Genomic DNA, 7,251 nt, shown 5'->3' with positions numbered 1-7,251 from the left:
AGCTCCTCTAGGGTTGGAGGTGCCATCTAGTAAAAAATAGTTAGAATGTTGTGATGGTTATTACCTCGTTCTTGTACCCTACAAACATTGTGTTTTATCTTGCAGAAAACGTGCAATAGGAAATGTTATTTGGTATGGATGAAAGTAGTGTACTTGTAAATAATCCTGAAGACAGATTTATCCTCCACATAAGTCTTAGTTCTACATTTGGAGAGGTGAACTTATTAGTTTAAATTTTTATAATTTAATATATTAGGCAAATACTATGATGTTGTGCATGACACATAAATTATATGTTTCCAAAGAGAACCAAAAACATAAATGACTTATTTTTCATTTGATTATGCTTTGCCTCTTATGCAAGAGTGTTAATTGTAAAATGGAAAGGTGTCAAAAACAAAGAGGAGTGCAAATCAAGTGAAAGGTGCAAGTGAAATAATTTTAGGTCAATGCACACAATCGTACAATTAATTATAATATTAATTTGATGGCAAGTGTAGCGACTGTGCAAGTTGTAATATTTTCTACTAAGAAGAAAGACATGTAGCTCATCGAGCAAGAGTGCAAACACTAGCTTCCATTCACTTTCGTGATGGTCGGTGTAATCTAAATATGTATGCATAAATAGGAAAAGATAGGCCAAGAGCTAAATAGGTGAGATGGATACTAGCTTTTGTTCACTTTCGTGATAGTCAGTGTAATCCAAATATGTATGCATAAACTAGGAAAGATCACCGACCAAGAGCTAAATAGGTGAGATAGGCGCCCAACTTAAATGGAAGCCTAAACTCAAAATAAAATGCATGAAAATTGCAAAGTGAATGGATAAGCTCATTCTTGTGGTGTGCAAACTTGAGAGCATGATCCTTCTTCTTGCTTATATTCTATCTACTTGTACTTCATCTTGAGAGTGAAGGAGAGCAAGAGTGAGAGACTTGAGAGGTGAAGCTCCTTCCTTGTGTGCGCTCTTGTCTTCTTCCCTTTAGTGGGTGAGATGAAAATTTAAGGAGAGATCGGATTCTCTTTCTTCTTCTCTCATTTCCTCTCATGGATCGGGTTCTTATGGATTAGATTGGGAGCCATGGAGTAGAGGATATGAATTGAGTACCATCACATGAATCATGGAGCCACCATTAAGCTATTGCTTCAATATGTCGATGAAAAAATAAGGCGTTGAGTTTTCTACACCCTCGTTGATTCATTCGTTCTTGCTTTCAAGTGGTTTGGAAGAAGAATGGATAGATCAATGAGTGTCAAGGATGTATAGGCTATGTGAGAGGTAGCTGTTGCCAAATCGGATGAAACATTTGAAAAGCATTCCATCAAGTTGGATGGTTGACCTTGTGAAATCTTCGAGATGTTAACTGTAAAATGGAAAGGTGGCAAAAGTAAAGAGGAGTGCAAATCAAGTGAAAGGCATAAGTGTAATAATTTAGGTTAATGTCCACAATATCGTACACTATTTGAAATATTATTTTGAGAGTTGGGTGTAGCATTCGTGCAAGTTGTAATATTTTCTATCGAGAAGAAAGACCCGTAGCTCAGCAAGGGTGTAGACACTAGCTTCCATTCACTTTTGTGATGATCCATGTAATCTAAATATGTATGCATGAATGGGAAAAGACTGGCCAAGAGCTAAATAGGTGAGACATACACTAGCTTCCATTTACTTTTGTGATGGTCAATGTAATCTAAATATATATGTGTAAACTGAGAAAGATTGTCCAAAGGCTAAATAGGTGAGATAGGAACCCAACTTAAATGGAAGCCTAGACTCAAAATCCCATATATGAAAGTTGAAGAGTGAATGTATAAGCTTATTCTTGTGGTGTGCAAACTTGATAGCATGATTCTTCTTTTTGCTTCTATTCTATCTACTTGTGGTCCATCTTGAGAGTGAGGGAGAGTGAGAGTGTGAGAGTGAGGGACTTGAGAGGTGAAGCTCCTTCCTTGTGCACGCTCTTCTCTTCTTCCTCTTCTTGGATGAGAAATGGATTCGAGGAGAGATTGGGGTATCTTTCTTCTTCTTCATTTTTCCTTTCGTGGATCGAGTGCTTGGGGATTGAATTGGGAGCCATGGAGTAGAGGATGTGAATTGAGTACCATCACATGGGTCGTGGAGCCACCCTCGAGATTTCATTTTGCAGCATGGAGCAAAAGCTAAGGCGACGAATTTACTAAACTCTTGTTGATTTGTTCGTTCTTGCTTTCAAGTGATTTGGAAAAATAATGGATAGATCGATGAGTGTGAAGGATGTATAGGCTTTGTGACAAATAGCCATTGCCAAATCGGATGAAGTACTTGAAACAATAAGCATTTCATCAAGTTCAATGGGGTTGAGCTTACGAAAACTCCACCTGACATTTTGGTTTTGTTGCTGAGATGTGATAGAATCATTCATGATGGCATACATTCTCTTCATCATACATTGAAATAAAGGCAAGATTGCGAAACAGATTAGGAGCGCATACTCTAAAACAGTTTAGGAGTGTAGCTCAAATAAATGAGTGTATGCTAGAGCAGGATGGATGCAGTAGGAGAGAAGAGTTAATTTTAGGTTCAAGAAAAATCGAGTTTGAAGTAGATTAGCAAGGTAGCGTAACCTTAGAACAAACTTTAGATAAAAAAACAATTAAAAAATTGGACTTTTTAGTATTTGTTGTTTTAATACCCTATGGGACTAGTAAGGGGCTTGCTTGTGCATTTGAAGCAAAAGGGTTTGAATACATAGGGGTTTGAGTTGCCATGAAACTCTTTGTAGCTTGTTTGTTTTTAATTTGTTCTACCACAAGTTTTGGGTGCTATCTCTTTCTCTATCTCTCGCTCCTGTATTCTCAATCTTATCACATTGCATAGCAAGCGATAAGGTTAGAGCAAAGGGAAGAAGCCGAAGGATAAAGGCCTTCATAGCTTGAGGCCATAAGCCCTTGACATACTTCATTCATATAGCAACCCATGAATCAAAAGGCCACAAGGCCATATTGAGTATCATCGGCCAACTTAACCACAAAGGTCGCTAGGTTTCATGAATTGAATTTGGCCATCATAGAGCCATGATTGCAAAAATCACAAGATCAATAGGAGGCCTTAACATTATATGCCACATTGGCCTTTGCCTTTGATTCCGTCGGTCTGGGGCCTTTATACACCTTGCCAGATTGGCCTTAACATTATTGGCCACATTGGCCTTACCTTCAAAGGTGATTGCTTGGACCCTGAATTGTAGGCCACATTGGCCTTGAAATAATCGGCCAGCCGATTGGCCATTAAATCCACTGTATAGGCTACCTAGAAGTCCAAAAGAAATATGATTGCTTAGGATTTTTGGCCTTCGACCTTGTCAAAGGACTGCCTAAGGTCGTAGATTGTTCGGGCGCAAAGGCTAGGGGTCTAATCTAAAGCCAAAGGTCAAACGAAGGGGGGCCATAACATGCTGGGACATGGGCCAAAACAACGTTTGACCTGGCGGTAATCATTTGGACAATGGCTTTGGTCTTGTTTGGCCGAGATCCTTAGTGCTTGGCCATGTGGCCATAAAGGCCGTGAGCCTTCAAAAGGGAGCTAAAAGCCTTACAATTTTTTAAGAGGCAAAAGAAAAGGATGGCCACCACCATTCGGCCGATAAGGCCGTCTCTTCTCGGCCCGGGGCCATGACCGCCGGCTGCAGTGCTCGACCCTTCATGCGACTGGCTCGACTCTATCGTGGGTGTTTGACCGTTTTCTCTGTGGGCTCGGCCATCTCGACCACCTCAGATACTTGGTTGCCTGCATTTGATCCACGGTCCGCACTCCACGTGCTCGTCACCTCCCTTATTCGGCCTACCTCATCACACATCCCCACGTGGCGCATCAACCAAGCCCATCATGTCACGAGCAGGAAGTTGGCCGTGAGCAGCTGGCCAGTCCACTATGACCAGGCTATTCTTCCGCTAGTCCAGGCCAATCAAGCCTCCCCTTAGTGCCAACTATCTTCGCCGGCTCTGCTCTGTCTTCACCATGCCTAAAATGCTAGCACCAACCATGCCCTTCGAAGCATGGACTCTCGACAGCACAATATTTTACCATTTCTGTTGCCGCATCCAATCAATGGCAAGTCCTCACCTTGGCTTACGCCAATAGGCCACCTGCCAGACCCCAGGCCACCACTCCCGCCACACTAGCCGCCAGGCCGCACCATCGCCAGTCGCCGACACGTGTCGCAGCCGCCACTACAATGATAAAATCAGATGCCAGCTTGACAAATCAGTTGCCACCTTGTACGGGTCACGGATTCCACATTGCCCCAGCAACTCGGCTAGGAAGCGGCTGACGACTCGGAGGGCATGGAAGCGGCTGACCCCTGGAATGGTCTTCAAGTTGGCCGGATATTGAGAACCCTTTTTTTTTTCCCCCTGCGCGTCCAGCTGCCCAAGAATAACAATTGTGTATTTTATAGTCTTAGGCTCGGTGTGATTGCCGTGCACAACTCAAATGCATTGTGTGCAATCCTCTCATGCCTTCACACACTTAGAGTAGCCAACACATCCACTATGATCAAGAAGTATAGCAAAGTATGGAGCTAAACGACCAGCATGTAGTAACACACTTAACCCCCACTTTTGATGTTGGACTATAAATTCTTTGTAAGAAACCACCATCTCGGTAGGGCCCCAATGAAATCATATTATAATTGGTTGCAAAAGTAGCCTAGTGGGGATTATAGGCTGCTAACGTTTGAATTTGCATGTGGAAGCTCAACTTCATCCTCAAAACCATGAACTATTGCTAAGGGCATAACTCAGAATCATATTGCCTTGAGTGAACTTATAAAGAGCCTTGCCAGGAGCCATGGTGCTTTGAAGACGACCAATTGGAGCCATTTCAATTTGCTTTTAGTTACACATCATCATAAAACCCTAGATCACACTCACATCCTAGACATTGCACTTAATCAATGTCTTGACTAAGCTACATTTAGGCCGTGGGGAGGTTGCATTGCTATTGGGATTACTAGTGCAATAGGTGGGCAAAGGAAACCATACTTGAACTGACGAAACTTGAGTGTCTAGAAGCTACGATAATATAAAGGCAGGGGCTGGGTACCATAAGATCACATGGGTAAGTCCTAACTCTTAGGGAGAGGCATAAACAAGGTTGACTATAGCTACACAAGGCTTGTGCTGGAATAACTACCTAATGCTTTCACATAAGTGACATTGGACTTGTTACGAGGGGGATAAGGAGTTTTAAACATAAAACTAACAAACAATCATCCCATGGGCATGGACAAGAGGCTATAGTAGTGAGATAGTACCCATGGCACACATAACTCCCCCACTAAACATGTAGGCATTCTGACCTAGCACATAGGGCTCTTGCCATTGTTGGACAAGTTGCTGTCATTAAGATTAGCACTCATTGGAGGACTCTTGCTTAGAGCTTATGTGTACAAGCTATCAATGTAATAAGTAAAAGAGCTCATGGACCAAGACTCATCAAGCTCAAAAGAACAAGACAACAAGTCTAACAAAAGTGACATTCTTAGTTACATTCCTAGTCATTGCAATTGCTTGAGGTTGTACTTGGAGACCTCATAACTTGATATGATAGTCACTTTGAGACTAAAGAGCTAAACTTATCCATGTAAGCTTGATATGGAGGCCCCCATAGCTTGCTAGAGAACTCCGAGGGACACTGGCAACACAACGAATGCTTTGAGGGTGGGTTTGCCTTGTTTTGCATGCAATGTATTACTTGACCCCGATTCTATAATCAAAACTAGTGCTATTATGGTTGAGGGAGGGTTGATGAAGAAGCAACAATGTCTAGAGCAATTGGTATTGTTTTTGGGATACTTGGAGGATCATTATACCTTTTGAAAATAGACAAGAGGGGAGAGAGGTGAAGAGACCAAGAGCACTTACACAAAAGCAATGGAGATTTAAGCACATAGAGAGATAGGGCTGAAATCTTCTTCTTCTTCCTCATAAAGAAACCTGAGTGTACAACATGATAAAAGACTAGTATGAAAGTACCACGACGTATGTACATGCGGTCACTAAGTGTGAACCCACTAAGGAAAGAAGAGGTTGTACTATGAATGTGCCATAACCAAGGATGGACTATGTGGGTGTAGTCCACTAGCTATAGGATCACTGCATATCCTCATGTCGGTCACCTAACATGCCATTGAATAATATCTTGCCACATTACTAAGGCGCATAGTGGATGCTAGCTCATGTAGAGCTCGACATCTCAATACTCCTTCTCGAGCTCAGCATGAGTGCGTGAACTCTAAGCATAGTCCTGAAGGGTTGAAGCTTCTCAACTCCCAAAGCCTAGGTAAACATGTTAGTAGCCTTATTCTCTGTGCTAACATGAATAAAGTCATTATCACCTACTAGATCCAATTGGATGAGTGACTTTCTCACATTGAAATCTATTACCTTGGCCTCCGTCTCTTACTTTTTAGTTTTTGGATTAGGTAGTTGCTTCATAATACCAAACCTTGCGGCCATGAAATGGGAGGACAAATGTACTTTGGTCAACAAACGAATACTTGTGTTGGATTCCAGGTGTTGAAATGTATGTGTAGGAAAAACTCTAGCTCCTTGATTCGTGATCCATATATTTTTCACCAAAAATATCTCTTTTACAACTCTCAGGCCACTTTTGCACTTTAAATTCAACTCTAAACTTTAGCTCTCATTAGCGACCATGGGATAGGGCGACTCAGCCCATTGAACCCACAAACCGATCTGCACAAAATGAACCATAAAGAGTATCAAGTTGCTTCAAATAAAAATACACAATAGAAGTCTGATAGAGATTTGGAGCTAGTTGCCAACTAACCTGTCTAACACAAATCGACTACAAAAAAGAGCTATCAAAAAGGTCATCCTAAGTGGTGGTCTGATCTGTCTATCTAACTTAGGATAACTAGACTAGGAACTCCTACTAGATGAGGACTTCTATAACCTATCTCATTTATATTTTTTCCTTTTGTACAATCTCTTCTTCCCTAGAATACATGAAATAAAACTTTTTTTCAAGGGGGGGATCACTCATAAATATGTAAGCATACCACTTGGATTCAATAGGATGGATTTTCTAAATACCATTTTTACACGTATTAAGTAAAAATTCAAAAATAATGTATTTTTGAATGGACCTTGAACTCACATGGTATAGAGGATTTGCGTATAGTGAACCCTCCGAGAAATTAGACTCTAATGATTGAAATACCATATTTATAAGAAGTACATGGTCAC

Source organism: Lygodium microphyllum, chromosome 3 (assembly GCF_053477565.2).
Source record: "Lygodium microphyllum isolate KBCC chromosome 3, Lygodium_microphyllum_v1.1.10, whole genome shotgun sequence".
Classification (NCBI taxonomy): Eukaryota; Viridiplantae; Streptophyta; class Polypodiopsida; order Schizaeales; family Lygodiaceae; genus Lygodium; species Lygodium microphyllum.
The sequence above is the reverse complement of the archived record's forward strand: the minus strand, read 5'-3'. Positions refer to the sequence as shown.